Source organism: Zea mays, chromosome 9 (assembly GCF_902167145.1).
Source record: "Zea mays cultivar B73 chromosome 9, Zm-B73-REFERENCE-NAM-5.0, whole genome shotgun sequence".
Lineage (NCBI taxonomy): Eukaryota > Viridiplantae > Streptophyta > Magnoliopsida > Poales > Poaceae > Zea > Zea mays.
In genome coordinates this window covers 140079853-140107814 of record NC_050104.1, presented here as the reverse complement: position 1 = coordinate 140107814, position 27962 = coordinate 140079853, and the positions used below count along the sequence as shown (strand labels likewise).

The following is a 27962-nucleotide window of genomic DNA, read 5'->3' as shown; positions in this document are numbered from 1 at the left end:
CACAATCGCGGTTCTACCGCTCCGCTCATGCCCGCGGCCGAACCCTCCCCCGCATCCCACAGCCGCCGACGCTCACCTTCCATCCTCCCCGCAGCCCGCAGCCGCCAACGCTCACCTTCCATCCCCGCGGATCCCACGCTCCCTCGGGCGCTCCTTCCGCGCCCGCCCACAGATCTCCCATCGACGTCGATGCTCTGCGATTAAGCCCAGCTAAACTCGCGCGGTTTGGCTTTGGCGCAGCGCTGGAGCTCTCGAGACGCTCGCTTGGCGCCGAAGCGGACGAGGAGCAGTTGTCGGCGTCCGCTGCCGTGTCCTCAGCTCCGCCATCTCCTTCTCCAGCTCGACGATCCTCTGCTTCCTGCTCGTGAACTCCAGCGCGGCAGCGTCGAGCTCGGCGCACAGCCACCCGTTCTCGGCTTCCACCCGCTCTGCGGTGTCCCTGCACCTCTGGAGCTCGGTCTTCTTGGCCGCGAGCTCGGCCTCCAGGACTGCGCCAAAGCCAAACTGCTACTGCTACAACTCCGCCGTGCTCTCCATGGAAGGTTCGCCCAAATCGACAGAATCTATGGTCTCCAGTTTCTAAAAGTTGGAATCTCAGCTTCTAGAGCCTGTTGCAGCTTCTGCGCCTAGATCAACAGCGTTCGGCCGCTGGTGCCCGGCGCTAAGCTCCACGCCGTCATCGAGCGTGGCACAGTGATTCCGTCCTCGACCTCCCCTTCCTCTGCAACATGTCCAGGTAATTTGGAAGCTCATCGTCCGGTGCTGGAAATCCCTGTGCCCGTACATCTAAAACATATCTCTATTCCTCTCTCTGTCTGTCTAGGACCGGGAACTAGTAGTGGGAGGATCACCGTCCACCGTCGAGCGTCTGCAAGGCAAATCAGATCAACCACCACATCGGAGTGAAAAGTCTGCGCCACTCTGCCTCACACAGCCAAAAAATGTATCAGGTAACCCTATCACTATTGGTTTATATTGTTTTTGTATGTTATTTTTACATTTTCCCATAAGTTGGTACTTGACACATTTGCAGCTCTTAATTCACTCTTATTTTTTATAAGCTGGCTGCGCTTGTGCATATATTTCTGCTAACTCATTGTCCAATTTCTTATGCTGTTCTGTTTTGTTGTTTCTTGGAGGAAAGCTAATTAAGTTGGTTGTTTTAGAACTAACAAAAGAAATAAAAACATATCTTGTTCTCTCTATCTCCCCCCTCCATTCTCACTGTGTTTAGCGCGTTGCTGAACCCTGATGACCGATGAGCATTATCTGTGACAGGTGATTAAGAACCATCCCAGCTCATTGAAGCTTTATGAGCAGAAACTGCTAGGAACGAGTGAAGTCATGAAAGAAGATGTCCAGAGGATCCATGACAAGGTGAACCGAATCTTGAACGAAGAGTTTGCTAAGAGCAAAGACTACGTTCCCAACAAGAGGGATTGGCTCTCAGCTTACTGGACTGGCTTTAAGTCACCAGAGCAAATATCACGTGTTCGCAACACTGGGTAAGAACACTGTCTTTGTTGATTTCACTTTAGCGTCTCCTAATCAACTATTGGATGTTGAAATGCCATTTATGCAGAGTGAAGCCTAAAATACTGAAACGTGTAGGTCAGGCAATTACTACACTGCCTGAAAACTTCAAACCACATAGAGCAGTGAAGAAGATTTTTGAGCTGCGTGCAGCTATGATAGAGAGTGCTCAAGGAATTGATTGGGCTGTTGCCGAAGCCCTGGCCTTTGCAACACTTATAGTGGAAGGCAATCATGTTAGGCTAAGTGGACAGGATGTGGAAAGAGGAACTTTCAGCCATCAGCATGCAGTTCTGCATGATCAGGAAACTGGAGCAAAGTACTGCCCACTTGACCATGTTGCAATGAATTAAAATGAGGAGCTATTTATTGTTAGCAACAGGTAAGTTTGCTTATGGATCTACCAAATCCCTTTGACAGAGACTAGTTGTCTCTTTGACACTGTAGGATAAAGGTTTACCTATCTAGGAAGTGTTCTATTGTTGATCCTTACTGTATTGATTTTAACAGAGACTAGTTGGAGCTTCATTGTTGATTTTTGCAAATAAGCAAGACATGCAAGGAGCTCTAAAACCAACTGGAATCACGAAGGTAAGCGAACTTCAGTCATTTATTATATGCATTAGAGACATGTTTTCCTATCTATGACATCATTTTTAACTTGTACTATGTTTTTCCGGTCCTCATGGTTGCCAAGATTTTACTTAGTTCGATGTGGGAGCAAAAGGATATGCCAAATTGAATGTAGTTTCATCAATTATGCTCAATTATGGATGTTCAGAGGCATCCAATTTCAGTGTGTACTGCAATACTTGGGTCCACCTGTACTTGGTAGATGTTCTGCATTTTGTTTTCTTATAAATTAGATTTGGCTTCCATTATGTTGTTCTCTTTCGGAACAGTCACTCTCTGATAGCTCATCGCCGCCTGGTTCTCCCGCCGGTACACAAGGTTTAAGAAGCGCTCCGCGGACTTCCACGGCCGCGCCGCCGATCTCGTCCACGGCCTCCGGGGCACGGCGATGCCCAGGAGACAGGCCCTCAAGGAAGAGCAGTGCAGAGAAGAGAAAGGTATCTCGACTATTCCAAAGCACAAGTATGCATCCAAAGCCTGTTCCCCAAAAGGTGCGTGAACTTTGTTCTTGATTTTGTCAGACTAAATGTGGGTGAACTTTGTACTACAGTTTTTGTTTAAATAAACTTTGGACTGTTTAAATTACGGATGCATCCAACCACTGTTTTTGTTTAAATATATCTGACAAAATGTTTATTTACTGTTTGTTGATACACGACCAGATGCCCAGTTGAGTTCACCCAAAAGGTTTATTACAACACGGAAAAATCTCAGATAAAATGATTTTTATTTAAATTTACAACACGAAAAAATCTGAGATAAAATTATTTTTATTTAAATGAACTTTGTACTGCAGTATTTACAGACATATTTTGGCACCTGGTCGTTTACTGTTTTTGTTTTACTGGTAGCTACTGCTATTACTATCTTTTGGGTGAAGTGAATCAGATTTTTGTTTAAATGAACTTTGTACCGTTTAAATTACTGATGCATAGTTTTGCAAACTTAAACAATATGTATCTTGGATTTAAATGAACTTTGTACTGCAGTTTTAACAGACATATTTTGGCACCTGGTAATGCAGTTTCTGTTTTACTAATAGCAACTCCTATTAGTATATGAATCAGTGACCAAAACATGTGATTTGAGCAACTAATGTGATGATTATAGTTGTTGTCTGCAGATTTCCCCATGTTAAACTAATTTGCAGAAAACAACTATATGATACCTATTGTTTTTATTGTTATGATTTCTTCTTATTTGTTGTCCAATTACAAATAGAAATTGTGCAGGATCGAAAGGAACTTCAACCTGAACCAGCGAGAGTATCGATACAAAGACTGTTTGAAATCTTCTAGGTAACATAAATCATGACTTCGAATATATTGTATTGTAACTTTTCAAATTTTCTTGTTTTTTTAATGGTACCGCAATTATTGTGCTATTGTGAATAAACCACTTGTGATGTTGTTTTGCTCAGTTTTTTCGTGTTGTAAATAAATCATTTTATATTATAATGTGTCACAATAATTTACTGATAACTACTATGATATTGCTTTACTGAAGGAATTTAGTTACCTTCAGATGAAGCTTTGTTATTACAAAATGCATTGCAGAGATGGCAACTAGGTTATTTAAAACCAAAAGATTTCCCCATGTAAACTGAGTTCCTCCAGGTACTGTTTTGGAGACATGCACATTGGGGTTCAGTATGAGCCTTCTATGTTTGCATGTGCCTCAATCGAAACAGTATAATACCTATGTCTGCAGAACACTGAATTCAACATTGCAACTAAGATTAAGCTCATAAAATAGAAATATATTGTGTTCTTTGTTATCCAATTTATTTTACTGTTATGTTTAGAAAAATTCTATGTTGAGAAGATGATTTGCCACGAGGATGCTATCACTTAACTTTTAATGAGGCTTTGTTTTTTTTACAAAAGCCATTACTTACCTTCAGATGAGGCTTTGTTCATTCTTTTATTTCCCCATGTTAATCTAATTTGCACATCACTAAACAATATGATACCTATTGTTTTTTATTGTTACTGATTTCTTCTTATTTTTTTTTGTCCAATTACCTATAGAAATGACATCGAATGGAACTTCAAGCTGAACAAGCGAAAGCATCTATACAAAGACTGTCTGAAATCTTCTAGGTAACAACAGCCATGACTTCGAACATATTGTATTCTACCTTTTCAGATTTTCTTGTTTTTAATGGTATCACAATTATTGTGCTATTGTGAATAAACCACTTGTAATGCTGTTTTGCTCAGTTTTTTCGTGTTGTACATAAATCATTTTATATTTATACTGCGTCACAATAATTTACTGATGTGCAAATATGATATTGCTTTACTGAAGGGACTCCTGTTAGTTTACTGATAACTACTATGTTCTTGCTTTACTGAAGCAACTCCTGTTAGTTTACTGATAATGTCGGGGACCATAATTAGGGGTACCCCCAAGACTCCTAAACTCGGCTGGTAACCGCCATCAGCACAAGCTGCAGAGGCCTGATGGGCGCAATTCAGGTCAAGGCTCCGTCCACTCAAGGGACACGATCTCGCCTCGCCTGAGCCCAGCCTCGGGCAGGAACAGTAGACCCAGGCAGATTCACGCCTCGCCCGAGGGCCTCCTCAAGCAACGGGCGCACCCTCGACTCGCCCGAGGCCCAGTTCGGGCAGGCTTCGCAGTGAAGCAACCTTGGCCAGATCGCCTCGCCAACCGACCGTATCGCAGGAGCATTCAATGCAAGGATCGCCAGACACCTTATCCTGACGCGCGCTCCTCAGTCGGCAGGACCGAAGTGACCGCAGTCACTTCACCCCTCCACTGACTGACCTGACAGGAAAACAGCGTTGCTTGCCCCGCTCCGACTGCTGTGCCACCCGCCAGAGTGAGGTTGACAGCAGCCGAGTCTAGCCTCAGTCGCCATAGGAAGCTCTGTCTCGCCCGACCCCAGGGCTCAGCCTCAACCTCGACCTCGGAAGACGGTCTCCGCCTCGCCTGACCCCAGGGCTCGGCCTCGACCTCGACCTCGGAGGAGTCACCGCCTCGTCCGACCTTGGGCTCGGGCTGACCACGCCACAGGGGGGTACATCAATACCCTACCCCTAGCTAGCTCAGGCTACGGGGAACAAGACCGGTGTCTCATCTGGCTCGCCCCAGTAAAACAAGTAATGATGACACCCCGTGTGCTCCCGTGACGACGGCGGTTCTCAGTCCCCTACGGAAGCAAGGAGACGTCAGCAAGGTCCCGTCAGCCCCAACAGCTGTGCTTCTACAGGGCTCAAGCACTCCTCCGATGGCCACGACGCCACATGCACAGGGCACTAGCACCTCTCCGACAGCCACGTCGGCATGTACATAGGACTCTGGCTCCTCTCTGCTGGACACGTTAGCATATTGCTACACCCCCATTGTACACCTGGACCCTCTCCTTACATCTATAAAAGGAAGGTCCAAGGCCCTCGTACGAGTGGGTGGCCACGCGGGAGGACGGGCTGACGAGCAGGCTCTCCCCCTCCCTCACGAACGCTTGTAACCCCGTACTGCAAGCACATCCGCCCTGGGCGCAGGATAACACGAGCCGCGGTTCCCTTTTCCCCCCTTGTGTTCCATCTCGCGCCGACCCATCTAGGCTGGGACACGCAGCGACAATTTACTCATCGGTCCAGGGACCCCCTGGGGTCGAAACGCCGACAGTTGGCGCGCCAGGTAGGGGCCTGCTGCGTGTTGACGAACAGCTTCCCGTCAAGCTCCAGATGGGTAGTCTCCAGCAACCTCTCCAGCCCGGGACGTTGCTCCGTTTCGGGAGTCTCGAGTTCATGTCCCTCGACGGCAGCTACGACATGGTACTCCTTCCTCCGCCTCGCGACAGCGACAATGGTGGTCGTCAACCCGCCCGGCGGCGGCGGACTCGATGACGTCTTCCCCCCATGGCGGAAGAGCAACATCCAGGTCTGTCCCGCCACCCTCCTCGCCGCAGGAGAAGGAGGCGGGGCAACCGTGGCCAAGCAGGAGGTGGCATCTCATCGGCCGTCAAGCGAGTCAACGGCGCCGGCGCCCCCGCGGGGGACACGTCTGGCGTTGACCTCGCGCCTGCGACGACGACGAGCACCGTTTCCCCGCAACACGCTAACCCCAAGCGGACAGATGACGCCAGCACTCTCGTGGAGGACTTGCTGGGTGTTAGCCTCGTACCTGAGATAACGGTGCAGTCCGTCTCCAATGCGACTTCGTCACCGTCCATCGATCGAGAGGTACCGTCCGTTTTCCACCCTGTGCCTTTTAGATTTAGCTTCAACCCACCAAGCGACCCCGCTTCGGTGGACGCTTTCATAAAGGCATATCCAAACCTTTCGGGGTACCATATGTGGTCAACCTGGGACCGACCGACGACCGTCTCGACCTATAGGCCCCCGGGTTCCGAGGAAGATGACGAGCCTGACTCCGGTTGGGATTTCTCCGGGCTCCGTGCTCCTAGTGCCATGCGGGACTTCATGACCACATGTGACTACTGCCTCTCCGATTGCTCCGATGATGGACACAGCCTTGACGACGAGGGCTGTGGCCCAAGTCACGAATGTTTCCACGTCGATCTAGGGGGTCTCGACGAAGGCAACCACCTTGGTATGCCGGAGGACGACGATCCCCCTAGGCCTGCGTCTCGCGTAGACATCCTTCGAGAGCTAGCTGTGGTCCCAGTCCCTGCGGGGGGTCAGGACACACAACTCGAGCAAATCCGCGAGATGTAGGCCAAGCTCGACAAGGAAGCAGGACAACTTGTGCAGCTCCGACAAAACATCGGGCAGGAGTGGGCAGGCCGAGCGCTAGCCGGAGAAGCGCGTCATCAGGCCCAGGACGTCCAGCACCGCATCGCCGACGATGCCAGGGCAAGGCTGCCCCCGGCTTCCAGTGGGGTCGGCCAGAACCTAGCTGCAGCGGCAATACTACTCCGGGCGATGCTGGAGCCATCCACCACCGAGGGGCGGCGTATCCAGGGAGAACTCAAGAATCTCCTGGAGGATGGCGCGGTCCGACGGGTCGAAAGCTCTGCCTCCTGAAGGCAGGGGTACCCCCCGGAGCATCGCGCTGCGACTTCCCGATTCATGCGGGAAGCCTCGGTCCACACCGGGCGCACGCAGGACGGAACGCCTGCAGCCCCAGGTCGCCTCGGCAACGAGCACCACCGCCGCGACCGTCGAGCCCACCTCGATGATAAGGTGCGCCGAGGCTACCACCCCAGGCGTGGGGGACGCTACGACAGCGGGGAGGATCGGAGCCCCTCGTCCGAACCACCCGGTCCGCAAGCTTTCAGCCGGGCCATACGATGGGCACCGTTCCCGACCCGGTTCCGGGCCCCGACTACCATCACTAAGTACTCGGGGGAAACAAGGCCGAAACTGTGGCTCGCGGACTACCGGCTGGCCGGCCAGCTGGGTGGAACGGACGATGACAACCTCATCATTCGCAACCTCCCCCTGTTCCTCTCCGACGCCGCCCGGGCCTGGCTGGAGCATCTGCCTCCTGTGCAGATCTCCAACTGGGACGACCTGGTCAAAGCCTTCGCTGGAAACTTCCAAGGCACATATGTGCGCCCTGGGAACTCCTGGGATCTCCGAAGCTGCCGCCAGCAGCCGGGGGAATCCCTGCGGGACTACATCCGGCGATTTTCGAAGCAGCGCACCGAGCTGCCCAACATCACCGACTCAAATGTCATCGGTGCGTTCCTCGCCGGTACTACTTGTCACGACCTGGTGAGCAAGCTAGGTCGCAAGACTCCCACCAGGGCGAGCGAGCTGATGGACATCGCCACCAAGTTCGCCTCTGGTCAGGAGGCGATTGAGGCTATCTTCCGGAAGGACAAGCAGCCTCAGGGACGCCAACAGGAGGACGTCCCCGAGGCGTCCGCCCAGCGCGGCACGAAGAAGAAGGCCAAGAAGAAGTCGCAAGCGAAACGCGACGCCGCCGACGCAGATCTTGTCGCCGTCGTCGAGCACAGGAACCGTCGGAAGCCTCCCGGAGGGCCAACCTGTTCGACAAGATGCTCAAGGAGTCATGCCCCTATCACCAGGGTCCCGTCAAGCACACCCTTGAGGAATGCATCATGCTTCGGCGCTACTTCCACAAGGCCGGGCCTCCGGTGGAAGGTGGCAAAGGCCATGACAATGACAAGAAGGAGGGCAACAAAGCAGAGGAGTTCCCCGAGGTCCATGACTGCTTCATGATCTACGGTGGGCAGGTGGCGAACGCCTCGGCTCGGCACCGCAAGCAGGAGCGCCGGGAGGTCTGCTTGGTGAAGGTGGCGGTGCCAGTCTACCTAGACTGGTCCGACAAGCCCATCACCTTCGACCAAGACGACCACCCCGACTGCGTGCCGAGTCCAGGAAAGTACCCGCTTGTTGTCGACCCCGTCATCGGCAACGTCAGGCTCACCAAGGTCCTCATGGACGGAGGCAGCAGCCTCAACATCATCTACGCCGAGACCCTCATGCTCTTGTAGATCGATCTGTCCATGATCCAGGCCGGTGCGGCGCCCTTTCACGGGATCATCCCCGGGAAGCGCGTCCAGCCCCTAGGACAACTCGATCTGTCCGTCTGCTTCGGGACTCCCTCCAACTTCCGAAAGGAAACCCTCATGTTCGAGGTGGTCGGGTTCCGAGGAACCTACCATGTCGTACTGGGAAGACCATGCTACGCCAAGTTCATGGCCGTCCCCAACTATACCTACCTCAAGCTCAAGATGTCGGACCCCAACGGGGTCATCACTATCGGATCCACATACCGACACGCGTACGAATGCGACGTGGAGTGTGTGGAATACATTGAGGCCCTCATCGCCGACCTGGAGAGCCTATCCAAGGAGGTGCCAGATGCGAAGCGCCACGCCGGCAACTTCTCGCCAGCAGAGGCGGTTAAGTCCATCCCTCTCGACCCCAGCAACGACGCCTGCAAGCAAGTCCGGATCGGCTCCGAGCTCGACCCCAAATAGGAAGCAGTGCTCGTTGACTTTCTCTGCGCAAACGCTGAGGTGTTTGCATGGAGTCCCTCGGACATGCCCGGCATACCGAGGGATGTCGCCGAGCACTCGTTGGATATCCGAGCTGGAGCCCGACCCGTGAAGCAGCCTCTGCGTCGATTCGACGAAGAAAAGCGCAGAGCCATAGGCGAGGAGATCCACAAGCTGATGGCTGCAGGGTTCATCAAAGAGGTATTCCATCCCGAATGGCTAGCCAACCCTATGCTTGTGAAAAAGAAAGGTGGGAAATGGAGGATGTGTGTAGACTACACTGGTCCAAACAAAGCATGTCCGAAGGTTCCCTACCCTCTGCCTTGCATCGATCAAATCGTGGATTCCACTGCTGGGTGCGAAACCATGTCATTCCTCGATGCCTATTCAGGGTATCACCAAATCAGGATGAAAGAGTCCAATCAGCTTGCGACTTCTTTCATCACATCTTTTGGCATGTACTGCTATATTACTATGCCATTTGGTTTGAGGAATGCAGGCGCGACATACCAAAGGTGCATGAACCATGTGTTCGGAGAGCACATCGGCCGAACGGTCGAGGCTTACGTCGATGACATCGTAGTCAAGACGAGGAAAGCCTCCGACCTCCTCTCTGACCTTGAAACAACATTCAAGTGTTTGAGAGCGAAGGGCGTGAAACTCAATCCCGAGAAGTGTGTCTTCGGAGTCCCCCGAGGCATGCTCCTGGGGTTCATCGTCTCCCAGCGGGGCATCGAGGCCAACCCGGAGAAAATCGTGGCCATCATCAACATGGGGCATATCAAGGACTTGAAAGGAGTACAGAGGGTCATGGGATGCCTGGCGGCTCTGAGCCGCTTCATCTCGTGCCTCGGCGAAAGAGGCCTACCCTTGTACCGCCTCTTAAGGAAGACCGAGCGCTTCACTTGGACCCCCGAGGCCGAGGAAGCCCTCGGGAACTTAAAGGCGCTCCTTACAAGCGCGCCCATCCTGGTACCCCCCGCTGCGGGAGAAGCCCTCTTGATCTACGTAGCCGCAACCACTCAGGTGGTCAGCGCCGCGATCGTAGTCGAGAGACGAGAAGAAGGGCATGAATTGCTCGTCCAGAGGCCGGTCTACTTCATCAGTGAAGTGCTATCCGAGACCAAGATCCGCTACCCACAAATTCAGAAGCTACTGTACGCAGTAATTCTGACGCGGCGAAAGTTGTGGCACTACTTCGAGTCTCATCCGGTGACTGTGGTGTCATCCTTCCCCCTGGGAGAGATCATCCAGTGCCGAGAGGCCTCGGGTAGGATCGCAAAGTGGGCAGTGGAGATCATGGGCGAGACGATCTCGTTCGCTCCTCGGAAGGCCATCAAGTCCCAAGTCTTGGCGGACTTTGTGGCTGAATGGGTCGACACCCAGCTTCTAGCAGCTTCGATCCAACCGAAACTCTGGACCATGTATTTCGATGGGTCGCTGATGAAAACAGGAGCGGGCCTGCTCTTCATCTCACCCCTCGGAAAGCGCCTCCACTACGTGTTGCGCCTCCATTTCCCGGCGTCAAACAATATGGCCGAGTATGAGGCACTGGTTAACGGGTTGCGCATCGCCATCGAGCTAGGGGTTCGGCGCCTCGACGCTCGTGGCAACTCGCAGCTCGTCATCGACCAAGTCATGAAGAACTCCCACTACCATGACCCAAAGATGGAGGCTTACTGCGACGAGGTTCGGTGCCTGGAAGACAAGTTCTACGGGCTCGAGCTCAACCACGTCGCCCGACGGTACAACGAGACTGCGGATGAGCTCGCTAAAATAGCCTCGGGGCGGACAACAGTTCCCCCGGACGTCTTCTCCCGAGACCTACATCAACCCTCCGTCAAGACAAACGACACGCCTGAGCCTGAGGAGGCCTCGGCCCAGCCCGAGGCACCCTCGGCCCCCGAGGGTGAGGCACTGCGCGTCGAGGAAGAGCGGAATGGGGTCGCGCCTAATCGAAACTGGTAGACCCCGTACCTGCAATATCTCCACCGAGGAGAGCTACCCCTCGACAGAGCCAAGGCTCGGCGACTGACGCGGCGCGCCAAGTCGTTCGTCTTACTGGGTGACGAAAAGGAGCTCTACCATCGCAGCCCCTCAGGCATCCTCCAACGATGCATATCCATCGCCGAAGGTCAGGAGCTATTGCAAGAAATACACTCGGGGGCTTGCGGTCACCACACGGCACCTCGAGCCCTCGTTGGAAACGCCTTCCGACAAGGTTTCTACTAGCCCACCGCGGTGGCCGACGCAACTAGGATTATACGCTCCTGTCGGGGTGTCAATTCTACACAAGACAGACACACCTGCCCGCTCAGGCCCTGCAAACAATACCCATCACCTGGTCGTTTGCTGTCTGGGGTCTGGACCTCGTTGGTCCCTTGCAGAAGGCACCCAGGGGCTTCACGCACCTGCTGGTCGCTATCGACAAATTCTCCAAGTGGATCGAGGTCCGACCCCTAAACAGCATCAGGTCCGAGCAGGCGGTGGCATTCTTCACCAACATCATCCATCGCTTTGGGGTCCCGAACTCCATCATCACCGACAATGGCACCCAGTTCACTGGCAGGAAGTTCCTGGACTTCTGCGAGGACCACCACATCCGTGTGGACTGGGCCGCCGTAGCTCACCCCGTGATGAATGGGCAGGTGGAGCGTGCCAACGGCATGATTCTGCAGGGACTCAAGCCGAGGATCTACAACGATCTCAACAAGTTCGGCAAGCCATGGATGAAGGAACTCCCCTCGGTGGTCTGGAGACTGAGGACGACGCCATGCTGAGCCACGGGCTTCACGCCGTTTTTTCTAGTCTATGGGGTCGGGGCTATCTTGCCCAAAGACTTAGAATACGGTTCCCCGAGGATGAGGGCGTACGATGACCGAAGCAACCAGACCAGCCGAGAAGACTCACTGGACCAGCTGGAGGAGGCTCGGGACATGGCCTTACTACACTCGGCGCGGTATCAGCAGTCTCTGCGACGCTACCACGCCCGAGGGGTTCGGTCCCGAGACCTCCAGGTGGGGGACTTGGTACTTCGGCTGTGGCAAGACGCCCGAGGGCGTCATAAGCTCACTCCTCCCTGGGAAGGGCCATTCATCATCACCAAGATTTTGAAGCCTAGAACATACAAGCTGGCCAACAGTCAAGGCGAGGTCTACAGCAACGCTTGGAACATCCGACATCTACGTTGCTTTTACCCTTAAGATGTTTTCAAGTCGTTCATATACCTCGTTCTCTTTACATACACAAAAAGAGTCTAACCATCAAGGAAGGGTCAGCCTTGCCTCGGCAAAGCCCGACCCTCCCTCGCGGGCTAGAAGGGGGGAACCCCCTCTGCGTCAAAATTTTCCTCAGAAAAAGTCTTTCTGCCAGAACATCTTTTCGCGCTCTTCGACTACTTCGATAGCGGGATCCTGAAAACGACGGAGTACACGTAAGCGGCAAGGCCGACCGAGCCGTGGGACTCCTACGCCTCCGGGATACGGATACCTCACTCATCACCTTCTGTGATAAGTAACTCACGCTCGGATAAGCGATTCTGCTGACCGAACAAGTCTTAACGCTCGAAAACTTTTTTGCCAGAACGATTTTTCGTGCCTTCTCGACTATATCGATAACAGAATCCTTCGGACGAGTAAGAGTACACGTAAGCGGCGAGGCTGACCGAGCCGAGGGACTCCTATGCCTCCGGGATACGGATACCTCACTCATCACCTTCCATGATAAGTAACTCTCGCTCGGACAAGTAATTCTGCTACCGACAAACAAGTCCTGATACTCGAAACAAGAGGAAAAGAAACGCAGCTTTATAACACGACAATGATATGTTTGGGCCTCGGCGGCTGCAAAAGACATACGCAAGCTACAGATGAACTGTTCCTACAGGTTCAGTCATCAACAGAGGGAACAACAGCACCCTCGGCGTTGTTTCCACCTTCGGCGGGATCTGGCCCAGCCTCGGACGGCGACACGGGCAGAAGGACCTCCACCTCGAAGCAAGATGTCAGCACCGCGCCTGGGCCATCGCCGCCAGGGTCTCCTCTAGGGTCCTGGCCCAGGCAAACACCTCGACCGGCTGCTCCGTAACCTCGGCCGGCTGTCCCCCGAGGACATCAGCCCGGCTCATGGCCTCGGCAGCATAACTCCGAGGATGGTCTCGCTCACGGATGACCCGGCCAGGCTCCGGCCTCCGCTGCTGCACCTCCTCGGCCTGGGAAGTCGCCTGCTCCTGGGCCGACGAAGCCCCTTTTCGAGCCGACTCCGCCTCTGTCCATGCTGACACCGCTACCTCCGGATCCGGCTCATCGCAGAGCAGCCGAGGGTTCCTTAACTGAGCAAGAGAAGCCTTGAGTGGCAAGGCCGACCGAGTCGAGGGACTCCTACGCCTCCGGGATACGGCTACCTCACTCGTCACCTTCCGCGCAAAGCAACTCACACTCGGTTAAGCGGCTCAGCTAGTCGACAGGCGAGTCCCAATACTCGAAACAAGGGGAAGACACGGCTTCACGCCCGAATACACAGATGTTCAGGCCCCGACAGCCGCAATGAACAAACACCGGCACTCAAGGTGCCATTACAAACGGAACTCCGGTTCCACTCCCGCAGGTATGAACAACCCCCCACATCGGAGGGCCTGCGGGACGACAAATTCCAGGTGGCTCGCCGCCGCCCGCTCCGTCAGCAGCGACAACGACCTCCGCTCCGGGCGGCTAAACAGCAGCAGCGATGACCTCAGGGCAGACGCTGCTACGACAAAGCCCTCACCTGCATCCCCACTCGGGGGCGAGGACAAGCTATCAAAGCCAAAGAGCCGGAGGTCAGTCCGCGGGGGGGGGGGGGCGACGGTCTCGTTGGCGGAGAAGCCTTCTCCGGCTGCCACCACCTCAGCACCGACGACGGCAGCCACCTGCCCACCGGCAGATCCCCACTCAAGTCCTCTCGAGCGGGCGAGCATCGACCTCCACACGGAGGCGTCGTGCCAGAGTGAGGGCAGGACAACCCAAGAACACGAACGCCGCCCTAGCGGTGTGCGACGTCTTGGGCGGTCCCCCGGTGCGCGCGGCGCAACAGCCGCCCGTACGGCGGGCAGATAGCCACGCTCCGCCCAGTGGTGGGAGATGGCACCGGAAGCTGAGCCAGCGAGCCAAACACGCTGGAGCTGACGACGCTTGCGGCCGACCGGCCCCGCGTTGTCGAAGTCTGCCCCCTCCGCTAGGCTGGTGAGAGCCCTCTCCTCTGAATGCTGAAGGAAGAGGTGGCCCGCCGGCCCGTACGGGAGGTAGAGCTCCGGCTCAGCTCGCCCCCCGCCCCAGCAAGGATGATGAAGATCCTTGAAGCTGAGGGCGGGGCAGAGGCCGCAGCCCGGCTTGCTTCTCCCCACCATCGAACTGGTGGTCACCGTCTTGGGTGACCATTGGTGAGGGGATGCAGCCGGGCTGCCTGATGAAAATCCTTGAAGCCGAGCAATGGCTGAAAGGTGCCAACCTCCGCGAAGTTGCGCTCCTCCAACAGCAGCAAGGCGAAAGCAACGCGGGTGCTCCCCATCTGGGGGCTTGGAAGGAGGAAGGGCACAATGCATGAGGGGAGTGCGAAGGCGTGGCTACCACCCAGGAGGTCGATCCCTTTTTAAAGGCGACTCTCCCCACTCGTGTCCTCAGGCGTCACGGACTAAGTCTTCACCAACGCGCTCTAGGGTCCTCCCCCTACGACACGGGGGCTGGGTCCCACGCATCATGCGAGCTGGCCCGGGACAGAAGAAGCCAAACCGCCGTGCGCGGAGCATGTAACCGCCCAGCGGTTACAAGCACTCCTCCATTTTCGCCTAAACCAGCGGGTGAAAGGGCGGACCGCCATGCAGGTGGCATGCAACTACACCATGGAGACGCACCCCTTCGACTTTGACGCATCCAGCATGGAGTCCTAGGCCCACACGTCATGTAACCGGCGCACCGGTTACTACGTGCGAAAAACTGCACCGCCACTTACGCCAATGCCGCGCCTTCTCGACTGCGGAACCGGTGCCGCAACTCGAGGCAACCCCGCGCATGGACCAACAGTGCCAGCCGAGCACGTCGGTCACGGGTCAGTCAGCCGCGAGAGAAGGCGCGACGGTCGATATGGCCAAAAGTGGGCCGATAGTCGTGGCGGCAGCAGGCGAGCGGAAGCGGCGGTCAAACCATCTGCAGGCTCACGTCCCCTCCTGGAGCAGCAGGGGAGCCCTCTCCCAAGGCGTGAAGACGACACGCCCATGTTCCGTCCCTCGAACGGCTTGTGCAACGACTGCCTAGCGAACCACCCGTCCCGTCGCATTAACTTCGCGGCAGGGCAGGCGACACCTTTGGCAGGCGAAGCGGGTGACGCTTCACCTCCGCCATGATGACCGCGTCAAAAAAGGTGCGCCACGCCGTTTAATTTCGTATCCTTTTCCTCTTCCCCTTTCTCTCTCTTGCTATAGGGACCGGGAAAGGGGATACCCCGAAAGGGATCCTTCTCCGCGAAGGAAACGGGCCCCGAGCCCTCTTACTGATCAGGGGTTCGAAGGCTAGCGCCTCGGAAGGGTTCGACAGCCGCCCCAGAGCACTCCGGCTTCAGGCTCAGTACTGATCAGAGGTTCGAAGGCTGGCCCCTCGGAAGGGTTCGACAGCCGCCTCAGACCACTTGGGCTCCGCGCCCACTACTGATCAGGGGTTCGAAGGCTGGCCCCCCAAAGGGTTCGACAACCGCCCTAGAACACGCAGAGCGAGGGATGACTCTGGGTACGTCCGATACATGGCCAAGGCTCGGGCTACGCTCCCGAGGTACCCTAGGACATTTCCGAGACCAGCAGGAGCGATTCTTTAAAGGAATCCCATCAGAGGGAGGCATCGAGCCCTCGGACCCTATCAAACGGGACCGGGTCTGGCAAATCACCTGCAGGTACTTTTGGAGCGAGCCTCTGGGCCACTAGCCGACCCTTATCGAACGGGGCATGGGCGTCCACTCGGATCACCCGTTAGCAACTCACTGGAGACACCATGTTTGGCGCCCTCTGAGGGCAACATGGCGCTTTCCCCCCTCCTCCTTGCGGAAAGGCGACGAAGGGGCGTATGATAAAAGCCGAGTCAGTCCTTGACCGTCCTCTCGCTCTATGCAGAGGCTCGGGGCTGCTCTCGCAAACCCAGCTCTGGCCAAACCGTTGACAGCGTCAACATACCAGCCCGAGAACTCGGAACCTGACCATGCACCCGGGCTACGGTAAGATCGCATGAGGGAACAACCAGACCGGCCGAGGCATCACGAAAGGCATTAAGACCTCGGAGGAGTCAAACCACTCCTTCGAGGCCTCGGGGGCTACACCCGGCGGGTGCGCTCGCGCGCACCCACCGGAACAAAATGTAACCGAGAAAGGCCGGTCCCCTTGCAAAAAATGCTACAAAGCCTCCAAGCAAGTACCAACAGTCCCTTTGAGGATCGGGGGCTACTGTCGGGGACCATAATTAGGGGTACCCCCAAGACTCCTAAACTCGGTTGGTAACCACCATCAGCACAAGCTGCAGAGGCCTGATGGGCGCAATTCAGGTCAAGGCTCCGTCCACTCAAGGGACACGATCTCGCCTCGCCCGAGCCCAGCCTCGGGCAGGAACAGTAGACCCAGGCAGATTCACGCCTCGCCCGAGGGCCTCCTCAAGCAACGGGCGTAGCCTCGACTCGCCCGAGGCCCAGTTCAGGCAGGCTTCGCAGTGAAGCAACCTTGGCCAGATCGCCTCGCCAACCGACCATATCGCAGAAGCATTTAATGCAAGGATCGCCTGACACCTTATCCTGACGCGCGCTCCTCAGTCGGCAGGACCAAAGTGACCGCAGTCACTTCGCCCCTCCACTTACTGACCTGACAGGAAAACAGCGCCGCTTGCCCCGCTCCGATTGCTGTGCCACTCGCCAGGGTGAGGCTGACAGCAGCCGAGTCCAGCCTCAGGCGCCATAGGAAGCTCCGCCTCGCCCGACCCCAGGGCTCGGCCCCCGCCTTGGCCTCGAAAGACGGTCTCCGCCTTGCCCGACCCCAGGGCTCAGCCTCAACCTCGACCTCAGAAGACGGTCTCCGCCTCGCCCGACCCTAGGGCTCAGCCTCGACCTCGACCTCGGAGGAGTCACCGCCTCACCCGACCTTGGGCTCGGGCTGACCACACAACAGGGGGGGTACATCATTACCCTACCCCTAGCTAGCTCAGGCTACGGGGAACAAGACCGGCGTCCCATCTGGCTCGCCCCGGTAAAACAAGTAATGATGACACCCCGCGTGCTCCCGTGACGATGGCGGTTCTCAGCCCCCTACGGAAGCAAGGAGACGTCAGCAAGGTCCCGTCAGCCCCGACAGTTGTGCTTCTACAGGGCTCAAGCGCTCCTCCGACGGCCACGACGCCACATGCACAGGGCACTAGCACCTCTCCGACAGCCACGTCGGCATGTACATAGGGCTCTGGCTCCTCTCTGCTGGACACGTTAGCATATTGCTACACCCCTCATTGTACACCTGGACCCTCTCCTTACATCTATAAAAGGAAGGTCCAGGGTCCTCGTACGAGTGGGTGGCCGCGCGGGAGGACGGGCTGACGAGCAGGCTCTCCCCCTCCTTCGCGAACGCTTATAAACCCCTACTGCAAGCGCATCTTCCCTGGGCGCAGGATAACACGAGTTGCGGTTCCCTTTTTTCCCCCTTGTGTTCCATCTTGCGCCGACCCATCTGGGCTGGGACACGCAACGACAATTTACTCATCGGTCCAGGGACCCCCCGGGGTCGAAACGCCGACAGATAACACCTGCTCAGAAAAACCTAAACCCTATCGGGAATGGAGACGCTCTCGGCGAAGCAAGAGGGCACGGTGGACGTGAAGCTGAAGCCGACTTCTAACCAATCCAACTCGTAGGCGGGCGGGGAGCGGATGTGCCAACTAGAAGAGTGTTCTCTCTCGGCGCTTGCTTGACAAACGTGTGTTATTAACCGTTGTATATAATGTTATTAATTAACGTCCTTTATTCCCTGATGCTTCTGTTGTGGCTCACGTTCTCAACTTTGTATCTGATGATGAAAGACCAGATGTTTTCTTGCAGTTTTCGAAAAAGTCTTCTAGAGACAACTTAATTTTGATTAACAACACAACACATGGCCATACATGATATTGTTGCACTATTTTTCCGGTTGCAACACACTTGTATCTACCTAGGATTCTTTTGTCCTTGTCTTACATATTTATATCGTTAATATAATTTTAGTGTTACGGTGATATTTTGTCACTCGGAATTTGCATATCATAGCAATGTTTGTCGTTCTGTATCTATGTTTTATACTAATTTTTAACTTTCGTGGCAACGCACGGGCACATACTGTCGGCGTTTCGACCCCGGGGGGTCCCTGGACCGATGAGTAAATTGTCGCCGCGTGTCCCAGCCCAAATGGGTCGGCGCGAGACGGAGCACGAAGGGGGGGTGAGAAACAGCAAAAGGGGAAACCCGCGGCCTTCGTGTTGCCCTGCGCCCAGGTCGGGTGCGCTTGCAGTAGGGGGGTTACAAGCGTCCGCGAGGGAGAGTGAGAGAGACTGTCCGCCAGCCCGTCCTACCACGTGGCCAACCTTCTCGTACGAGAGCCCTGGACCTTCCTTTTATAGGCGTAAGGAGAGGGCCCAGGTGTACAACGGGGGGTGTAGCAGTGTGCTAACGTGTCTAGCAGGGAGGAGCTAGAGCCCTAAGTACATGCCGTCGTGGCAGTCGGAGAGGTTTTGGCACCCTGTTCATGTGATGTCGTGGCCGTCGGAGGAGCGCTTGAGCCTTGTGGAAGTACAGCTGTCGGGGCTGTCAGATCCTTGCTAACGTCTCCTTGCTTCCGTAAGGGGCTGAGAGCCGCCGTCGTCATGGAGCACGTGGGGTGCCATCATTACTTGTTTACCGGGGCGAGCCAGATGGGACGCCGGTCTTGTTCCCCGTAGCCTGAGCTAGCTAGGGGTAGGGTAATGATGGCCTTCCCTATGACGTGGCGGGTCCGAGCCCGAGGTCGGGCGAGGCGGAGGCTCCTCCGAGGTCGAGGTCGAGTCTGGGCCCGGGGGTCGGGCGAGGCGGAGTTCATCTTCCGATGTCGAGGCTGAGTTCGGGCGAGGCGGAGTTCGTCTTTGCCCGAGGTAGGGCTCGGGCGAGGCGGGATCGTGTCCTTTGAGCGGAGGCTTGGCCTGAAGCGCGCCCATCAGGCCTTCGCAGCTTTGTGCTGATGGGGTTTACGAGCTGAGATTAGGAGTCTTGGGGGTACCCCTAATTATGGTCCCCGACAGTAGCCCCCGAGCCTCAAAGGGAGTGTTGATACTCGCTTGGAGGCTTTTGTCACACTTTTTTGCAAGGGGACCGGCCTTTCTCGGTTGCGTTTCGTTCCGGTGGGTGCGCGCGAGCCCACCCGCCGGGTGTAGTCCCCGAGGCCTCGGAGGAGTGGTTTGACTCCTTCGAGGTCTTAGCGTGTTTCGTGATGCTTCGGCTGGTCTGGTTGTTCCCTCATGCGAACTGGTCGTAGCCCGGTTGCATAGTCAGGTTCCAAGTTCTCGGGCTGGTATGTTGACGCTGTCAACGGTTTGGCCGGAGCCGGGTTTGCGAGAGCAGCCCCCGAGCCTCCACACAGAGCGAGAGGACGGTCAAGGACAAATTCGGCTTTTTTCATACGCCCCTGCGTCGCCTTTTCGCAAGGAGGAGGGGCGGAAAGCGCCATGTTGCCCTCGGAGGGCGCCGAACATGGTGTCTCCAGTGAGTTGCTAGCGGGTGATCCGAGTGGACGCCTGTGCCCCATTCGATAAGGGTCGTCTAGTGGCCCAGAGGCGTGCTCCAAAAGTACCTGCAGGTGATTTGCCGGACCTGGTCCCGTTTGATAGGGTCAGGGGGCTCGATGCCTCCCTCTGATGGGATTCCGTTACAAAATCACTCCCGCTGGTCTCGGAAATGTCCTAGGGTACCTCGGGAGCGTAGCCCGAGCCTTGGTTGTGTATCGAACGTACCCAGAGTCATCCCTCGCTCTGTGTGCTCTGAGGCGGCTGTCAAACCCTTCGGGGCCAGCCTACGAACCCCTGATCAATAGTGGGCGCGGAGCCCGAGTGGCTTGAGGCGGCTGTCAAACCCCTCCGAGGGGCCAGCCTTCGAACCTCTAACCAGTGGTGGGCGCGGAGCCCGAGTGCTCTGAGGCGGCTGTCGAACCCTTCCAAGGGGCCAGCCTTCGAACCTCTGATCAGTAGGGGGCTCGGAGCCCGAGTGCTCTCAGGCGGTTGTTGAACCCTTCCGAGGGGCCAGCCTTCGAACCTCTGATCAGTAGGGGGCTCGGGGCCCGCTTCCTTCGTGGAGAAGGATCCCTTTCGGAGTATCCCCTTTCCCGGTCCCTGTAGCAAGAGAGAGAAAGAGGAAGAGGAAAAGGATACGAAATCGAACGTCGTGGCGCACCTTTTTTGACGCGGTCATTATGGCGGAGGTGAAGCGTCGCCTGCTTCGCCTGCCAAAGGTGCCGCCTGTCCTGCCGCAGAGTTAATGCGACGGGACGAGTGGTTCGCGGGGCAGCCGTTGTGCGTGCGCGAGCCGTTCGAGGAACGGAACACGAGTGTGTCGTCTTCACGCCGTGGGAGAGGGCTCTCTCGCTGTCCCAGGAGGGGACGTGAGCCTGCAGACGACTTGACCGCTGCTTCCGCCCGCCTGCCGCCGCCATTACTGCCGGCCCACTTTTGGCCATATTGACCATCGCGCCTTCTCCCGCGGCTGACTGACCCGTGATCGATGCGCTCGGTTAGCACTGTTGGGTCATGCACAGGGTTGCCTCAAGTCGCGGCACCGGTTCCGCAGTCGAGAAGGCGCGGTATTGGCGCAAGTGGCGGTGCAGCTTCTCGCACGTAGTAACCGGCACGCCAGTTACATGACGTGTGGGCCTGGGCCTCCACGCTGGATGCGTCGGAGTCGAAAGGGTGTGCCCCCTTGGTGCGGTTGCATGCCGCCTACATGGCGGTCCGCCTTTTCACCCGCTGGTCTGGGCAAAAGTGGAGGAGTGCTTGTAACCGCTGGGCAGTTGTACGCTCCGCGCGCGGCGGTTTGGCTCCTTCTGTCCTGGGCCAGCTTGCATGACGTGTGGGACCCAGCCCCCGTGTCGTAGGGGGAGGACCTTGGAGCGCGTTGGTGAAGACTCAGCCCGCGACGGCTGAGGACGCAAGTGGGGAGAGTCGCCTTTAAAAGGAGGGTGACCCCCTTGGATGGCAACCATGTCTTCGCACTCCCTTCATGCATCGTGTCCTTCCACCTTCCGAGCCCCCGGATGGGGAGCGCCCGCGGTTCTTCCGTCTTGTCGTCGTTGGAGGAATGCAGCTTCGCGGAAGTTGGTACCTTTCAGCCATCGGTCGGCTTCAAGGATTTTCATCAGGCAGCCCGGCTGCATCCCCTCGCCGGTGGTCACCCAAGACGGTGACCACCAGTTTGATGGTGGGGAGAAGCGAGCCGGGTTGCGGCCTCCGCCCCGCCCTCAGCTTCAAGGATCTTCGTCATCCTTGCTGAGGCGGAGAGCGAGGCGAGCCAGAGCTCTACCTCCTGCACGGGTCGGCTAGCCACCTCTTCTTCCAGCTCCTGGGGGTGGAAACCGTCCTCCAGCTCCGCGGAGGAGGCGCCCTCCAGCCATGCCGGGGAAGGCAAACTGTTGCTGCCCAGCCAGGGTGCAACATTCCGTCCTCTGTCCTCGCTCTCGTGGCGAGGACGGGAGTGAGGACCTGCCCGTGCGCTTTGGGGCGGCCGGCGCTCGCTGGTGCGATGTTGGCGGACAGGTGGTCGCCGCCTTCGGTGCTGAGGTGGTGGCAGCTGGAGAAAGCTTGCACACCGTCTAGACCGTCAGTGCCACCTACGGACCGGCCTCCGGCTCTCTGGCTTTAATATCTGGTTCTCGTCCCTTGAGTGGGGACGCAAACGAGAGCCTTCCGGCAGCAGCGCCCGTCCTGGGACCATCGCTGCTGCTGCAGAGGTCGCCGACGAGTCACCAGGAGTTTGTCGCCCCGCAGGCTCTCCGATGTGGAGGTTGTTCGTACCCGCGGGGCGGAACCGAAGTTCCGTTTGTAATGGCACCTTGAGTGATGGTGTCTGTTCATTGTGGTTGTCGGGGCCTAAACATGTATTTTGGCGTGAAGCCATGGTTCGTCCTCATTTCGAGCACTAGGACTCGCCTGTCGGCTAGCTGAACCGCTTAACTAAGTGTGAGTTGCCTCGTGCTAAGGTGACGAGTGAGGTATCCGTATCCCGGAGGCGTAGGAGTCCCTCGGCTCGGTCAGCCTTGCCGCCCGAGACTTCTCTTGCTTAGTTAAAGGAACCCTCGGCCGCTCTGCGATGAGCCGGAGCCGGAGGCAGCGGTGCCAGCATGGACAGAGGCAGAGTTGGCTCGAAAAGAGGCTTCGTCGGCCGGAGCTTGGCCGGGCCGTCCACTGGCGGGACCGACGCCGGAGTCGGGTTGCCGAGGCCACGAGCCGGGCTGATGTCCTCGGGGGATAGCTGGCTGAGGCTATGGAGCGACCGGTCGAGCCGTCTGCTCGGGCCGGGTTCCTGGAGGAGACCTCGGCGACGATGGCCCAGGCGTGGTGCCAATAGGTTCCTTCGGGGTGGAGATCCTTCGACCGTGTTGTCGTTCGAGGCTGGGTCGGATTCCGCCGAAGGTGGAGTCGACGCCGAGGGTGCTGCTGCTCCCCCACTGATGTCTGATCCTGCAGGAACAGTTTATCTTGTAGTGTGCGTATGTTTTTTGCGGACGCAAAGGCCCAAACGTATCGTCGTCGTGTTGTAAAGCTGTGTTTCTTTTCCCCTTGTTTCTAGTATCTGGACTTATTTGTCGGTAACAGAATTGTTTGTCCGAGCGAGAGTTGCTTTTCACGGAAGGTGATGAGTGAGGTATCTGTATCCCGGAGGCGTAGGAGTCCCTCGGCTCGGTCGGCCTTGCCGCTTACGCGTACTCTTACTCGTCCGTAGGATTCTGTTATCGATATAGTCGAGAAGGCACGAAAAATCATTTCGGCAGAAAAGTTTTCGAGCCTTAAGACTTGTTCGGTCAGTGGAATCACTTATCCGAGCGTGAGTTACTTATCACAGAAGGTGATGAGTGAGGTATCCGTATCCCGGAGGCGTAGGAGTCCCTCGGCTCGGTCGGCCTTGCCTGCTTACGTGTACTCCATCGTTTTCAGGATCCCACTTTCGAAGTAGTCGAAAAGCACGAAAGATGTTCTAGCAGAAAGACTTTTTCCGAGGAAAATTTTGACGCAGAGGGGGTTCGCCCCTTCTAGCCCCCGAGCGAGGGTCGGGCTTTGCCAAGGCAAGGCTGACCCTTCCTTGATGGTTAGACTTTATTGGGGTATGTAAACGAGGTGTATGAACAACTTGAAAACATCTTAAGGGTAGAAGCGACATAGCTGTCAGATGTTCCAAGCGTTGCTGTAGACCTCGCCTTGACTGTTGGCCAGCTTGTATGTTCCGAGCTTCAAAATCTTGGCGATGATGAATGGCCCTTCCCAGGGAGGCGTGAGCTTGTGGCGCCCTCGGGCGTCTTGTCGCAGCCGAAGCACCAAGTCGCCCACCTGGAGGTATCGGGACCGAACCCCTCGGGCGTGGTAGCGTCGCAGGGACTGCTGATACCGCGCCGAGTGTAGTAAGGCCATGTCCCGAGCCTCTTCCAGCTGGTCCAGTGAGTCTTCTCGGTTGGTTCGATTGCCTTGGTCGTCGTACGCCCTCGTCCTCGGGGAACCGTATTCTAAGTCTATGGGCAAGATGGCCTCGACCCCATAGACTAGAAAGAACGGCGTGAAGCCCGTGGCTCAGCTTGGCATTGTCCTCAGACTCCAGACCACCGAGGGGAGTTCCTTCATCCATCGCTTGCCGAACTTGTTGAGGTCGTTGTAGATCCGCGGCTTGAGCCCTTGCAGAATCATGTCGTTGGCACGCTCTACTTGCCCATTCGTCATGGGGTGAGCTACGGCGGCCCAGTCCACCCGAATGTGGTGATCCTCGCAGAAGTCCAGGAACTTTCTGCCGGTGAACTGGGTGCCGTTGTCGGTGATGATGAAGTTCGGGACCCCAAAGCGATGGATGATGTTGGTGAAGAACGCCACCGCCTGTTCAGACCTGATGCTGTTTAGGGGTCGGACCTTGATCCACTTGGAGAATTTGTCGATGGCGACCAGCAGGTGCATGTAGCCCTCGGGTGCCTTCTGCAAGGGACCGACGAGGTCCAGACCCCACACAGCAAACGGCCAGGTGATGGGTATTGTCTGCAGAGCCTGAGCAGGCAGGTGGGTCTGCTTCGCATAGAATTGACACCCTTGGCAAGTGCGTACAATCCTAGTGGCATCGGCCACCGCGATTGGCCAGTAGAAACCCTGTTGGAAGGCGTTTCCAACAAGGGCCCAAGGTGCTGCGTGGTGACCGCAAGCCCCCGAGTGTATTTCTTGTAATAACTCCTGACCTTCGGCGATGGATATGCATCGCTGGAGGATGCCTGAGGGGCTGCGGTGGTAGAGCTCCTTTCCGTCCCCCAGCAAGACGAACGACTTGGCGCACCGCGCCAGTCGCCGAGCTTCGGCTCGGTCGAGGGGCAGCTCTCCTCGGTGGAGATATTGCAGGTATGGAGTCTGCCAGTCTCGATTAGGCGGGACCCCATTCTGCTCTTCCTCGACGCGCAGTGCCTCACCCTCGGGGGCCGAGGGTGCCTCGGGCTGAGCCGAGGGCGCCTCGGGCTGAGCCAAGGGCGCCTCGGGCTGAGCCAAGGGCGCCTCGGGCTGAGCCGAGGGCACCTCAGGCAGGGCCGAGGCCTTCTCGGGCTCAGGCGTGTCGTCGGTCTTGACTGAGGGTTGATGTAGGTCTCGGGAGAAGACGTCCGGGGGAGCAGTTGTCCGCCCCGAGGCTATCTTAGCCAGCTCGTCCGCAGTCTCGTTGTATCATCGGGCGATGTGGTTGAGCTTGAGCCCGTAGAACTTGTCCTCCAGGCACTGAACCTCATCGCAGTAGGCTTCCATCTTCGGGTCGCGGCAATGGGAGTTCTTCATGACTTGGTCGATGACAAGCTGCGAGTCGCCACGAGCGTCGAGGCGTCGGACCCCTAGCTCGATGGCGATGCACAACCCGTTAACCAGAGCCTCGTACTCGGCCACATTGTTGGACGCCGGGAAATGGAGGCGCAGCACGTAGCGGAGGTGCTTCCCGAGGGGTGAGATGAAGAGCAGGCCCGCGCCCGCTCCTGTTTTCATCAGCGACCCGTCGAAAAACATGGTCCAGAGTTCCGGCTGGATCAGAGCCGCTGGAAGCTGGGTGTCGACCCATTCAGCCACAAAGTCCGCCAAGACTTGAGACCTGATGGCCTTCCGAGGGGCGAACGAGGTTGTCTCACCCATGATCTCCACTGCCCACTTTGCAATCCTACCTGAGGCCTCTCGGCACTGGATGATCTCCACCAGGGGGAAGGATGACACCACAGTCACCAGATGAGACTCGAAGTAGTGTCGCAACTTTCGCCGCGTCAGAATTACCGCGTACAATAGCTTCTGGATTTGCGGGTAGCGGATTTTGGTCTCGGACAGTACTTCACTGATGAAGTAGACCGGCCTCTGGACGGGCAATGCATGCCCCTCTTCTTGTCTCTCAACCACGATCGCAGCGCTGACCACCTGAGTGGTAGCGGCGACGTAGATCAAGAGGGCTTCTCCGGCAGCGGGGGGCACCAAGATGGGCGCGCTGGTAAGGCGTTTGACCAATGTGCTCTCCGAACACGTGGTTCATGCACCTTTGGTATGTCGCACCCGCATTCCTCAAACCGAATGGCATAGTAACGTAGCAGTACATGCCAAAGGGTGTGATGAAAGAAGTCACGAGCTGGTCAGACTCTTCCATCCTGATTTGGTGGTACCCTGAGTAGGCATCGAGGAAAGACAGGGTTTTGCACCCAGCAGTGGAATCCATGATTTTATCGATGCGAGGCAGAGGGTAGGGAACCTTCGGACATGCTTTGTTCAGACCAGTGTAGTCTACACACATCCGCCATTTCCCCCCTTTCTTTCTCACAAGCACAGGGTTGGCAAGCCATTCGGGATAGAATACCTATTTGATGAACCCTGCAGCCATCAGCTTGTGGACCTCCTCGCCCATGGCTCTGCGCTTTTCTTCGTCGAATCAGCGCAGAGGCTGCTTCATGGGTCGGGCTCCAGCTTGGATATCCAGCGAGTGCTCGGCGACATCCCTCGGTATGCCAGGCATGTCCGAGGGACTCCACACAAAAAATTCGGCATTCGCGCGGAGAAAGTCGACGAGCACTGCTTCCTATTTGGGGTCGAGCTCGGAGCCGATCCGTATCTGCTTGGAGGCGTCGTTGCTGGGGTCGAGAGGGATGGATTTGACCGTCTCAGCTGGCTCGAAGTTGCCGGTGTGGCGCTTCGCATCTGGCGCCTCCTTGGAGAGGCTCTCCAGGTCGGCGATGAGGGCCTCGGATTCGGCGAGGGCCTCGGCGTACTCCACGCACTCCACGTCGCATTCGTACGCGTGTCGGTACGTGGAGCCGACGGTGATGACCCCGTTGGGGCCCGGCATCTTGAGCTTGAGGTAGGTGTAGTTGGGGACGGCCATGATCTTGGCGAAGCATGGCCTCCCGGCACTGCATGGTAGGTTCCTCGGAACCCGACCACCTCGAACGTGAGGGTTTCCTTTCGGAAGTTGGAGGGAGTCCCGAAGCAGACGGGCAGATCGAGTTGCCCAAGGGGTTGGACGCGTTTCCCGGGGATGATCCCGTGAAAAGGCGTCGCGCTGGCCCGGATCGAGGACAGATCGATCTGCAGGAGCACGAGGGTCTCGGTGTAGATGATGTTGAGGCTGCTGCCTCCGTCCATGAGGACCTTGGTAAGCCTGATGTTGCTAATGACGGGATCGACAACGAGCGGGTACTTCCCTGGGCTCGGCACGCGGTCGGGGTGGTCGCCCTGGTCGAAGGTGATGAGCTTGTCGGACTAGTCTAGGTAGACTGGCGCCGCCACCTTTACCGAGCAGACCTCCCGGCGCTCTTGCTTGCGGTGCCGAGCCGAGGCATTCGCCACATGCCCACCGTAGATCATGAAGCAGTCGTGGACCTCGGGGAACTCCTCTGCCTTGTGATCCTCCTTGTCGTTGTTGTGGGCTCGGCCACCTTCCGTCGGTTATTGTTCATTCTTTTATTTCCCCATGTTAATCTAATTTGCACATCACTAAACAATATGATACCTATTGTTTTTTATTGTTACTGATTTCTTCTTATTTTTTGTCCAATTACCTATAGAAACGACATCGAAAGGAACTTCAAGCTGAACAAGCGAAAGCATCTATACAAAGACTGTCTGAAATCTTCTAGGTAACAACAACCATAACTTCGAACATATTGTATTCTACCTTTTCAGATTTTCTTGTTTTTAATGGTATCGCAATTATTGTGCTATTGTGAATAAACCACTTGTAATGCTGTTTTGCTCAGTTTTTTCGTGTTGTACATAAATCATTTTATATTTATACCGCGTCACAATAATTTACTGATGTGCAAATATGATATTTCTTTACTGAAGGGACTTGTTAGTTTACTGATAACTATTATGTTCTTGCTTTACTGAAGCAACTCCTGTTAGTTTACTGATAACAACTGCTCAGAAAAACCTAAACCCTATCGGGAATGGAGACGCTCTCGGCGAAGCAGGAGGGCACAGTGGACGTGAAGCTGAAGCCGACTTCTAACCAATCCAACTCGTAGGCGGGCGGGAAGCGGATGTGCCAACTAGAAGAGTGGTCTCTCTCGGCGCTTGCTTGACAAACGTGTGTTATTAAC

At 56.3% G+C, this 27962-nt stretch overlaps 1 pseudogene across 2 annotated transcripts; it reads left to right on the top strand.

The window, feature by feature from the left end:
• The first annotated feature begins 5 nt into the window (after window positions 1–5).
• Window positions 6–27962, top strand: LOC103639200 (2-oxoglutarate dehydrogenase pseudogene; annotated as a pseudogene). 2 transcript variants are annotated; one of them, NR_163183.1, is made up of 12 exons: window positions 30–542; window positions 618–736; window positions 824–950; window positions 1279–1505; window positions 1583–1915; window positions 2044–2124; window positions 2231–2364; window positions 2485–2657; window positions 3399–3464; window positions 4197–4268; window positions 27426–27497; window positions 27766–27962. The product of NR_163183.1 is annotated as a 2-oxoglutarate dehydrogenase pseudogene, transcript variant 1 (transcript). The 2 variants fall into 2 exon arrangements; NR_163184.1 differs by lacking the exons at window positions 27426–27497; window positions 27766–27962 and having other exon boundaries at window positions 6–542; window positions 2044–2657; window positions 4197–4387.